At 49.2% G+C, this 1,016-nt stretch overlaps 1 protein-coding gene and 1 non-coding gene across 5 annotated transcripts in view; both read right to left on the reverse strand.

The window, feature by feature from the left end:
• CMTM7 (CKLF-like MARVEL transmembrane domain containing 7) overlaps positions 1-1,016 on the reverse strand; it is a 56,469-nt gene that overhangs the window by 38,888 nt on the left and 16,565 nt on the right. The gene's annotated exons all lie outside the window — the stretch shown is intronic.
• Positions 355-427, reverse strand: TRNAG-UCC. Its single transcript has one exon. It is a non-coding gene; the product is annotated as a tRNA-Gly (tRNA).

Here is a 1,016-nt window from a genome sequence, read left to right on the forward strand (position 1 = left end):
ACAGAGAAGCCTGGTAGGCTGCAGTCCATGGGGTTGCGAAGAGTCGGACACGACTGAGTGACTTCACTTTCACTTTTCACTTTCACGCATTGGAGAAGGAAATGGCAACCCACTCCAGTGTTCTTGCCTGGAGAATCCCAGGGACTGGGGAGCCTGGTGGGCTGCCCTCTGTGGGGTTGCACAGAGTCAGACACGACTGAAGCGACTTAGTAGTAGTAGTAGTAGTAGTAGTAGAGGATAGGGCCATTGCTGAGCGTTAAGTGAGGTAATTCAGGCAAGTTCACAGAACAGGACGTGGTGGGTGATAATCCCTCAAGCAATTTTAGCCACTCTTCTAAGAATGCCACCTTTAAGTTCCCCAACCAGGGATCGAACCTGTGCCCTCTGCATTGGAAGCACAGAGTCTTAACCACTGGACCACCAGGGAAGTCCCCTAAGGATGTTATCTTTGAGCTAAGCTGTTGTGTTTTATTATTATTATTAATAGGACATGCAATCAAGTCCAACCTGAACTATTAACTCTGCATAGGAAGTCTGCAAAGGGGACTTTTGTGAAAACAGAAGTAGGAAAATGGAGGTAAGGTCACCGTGATCCAAATACATGTTCTTCCCTTTCTGTCTCTCCTGCCTCCGTGGTGGCTACGGAACACGGGAAGTCAGAGGGTCCTTCCACACCGACTTGAATATCCAGTGAGAGGGCTGCTCTGTCCTGGACTCCTCACGAATGTCAAAGTCATGCAAAACAAGACAGACCATTCCAGACTGAAGAGACTGCGGAGACACAATCATTGAAGGCAACGCTAGACCAGAGAAAGGATGCTAGTGGTCAGCTGGTGAAACCTGAATATGGCAGCGAGATTAGATGCCACAGAACTGATGTCACAGACCTCTTGAAAGAGCGAACTGCAAAGCGCTTTGTAAGATAAGGACCTTCTTGGGAAACGTGCACTCAAGCAGTGGGGACAAAGAGCACTGTGTCTTCCGGCCAGTCGTGCCCGTCTTTCGCTCTCTGCAGG

Source organism: Bison bison, unplaced genomic scaffold (assembly GCF_000754665.1).
Source record: "Bison bison bison isolate TAMUID 2011002044 unplaced genomic scaffold, Bison_UMD1.0 scf7180017864043, whole genome shotgun sequence".
Classification (NCBI taxonomy): domain Eukaryota; kingdom Metazoa; phylum Chordata; class Mammalia; order Artiodactyla; family Bovidae; genus Bison; species Bison bison.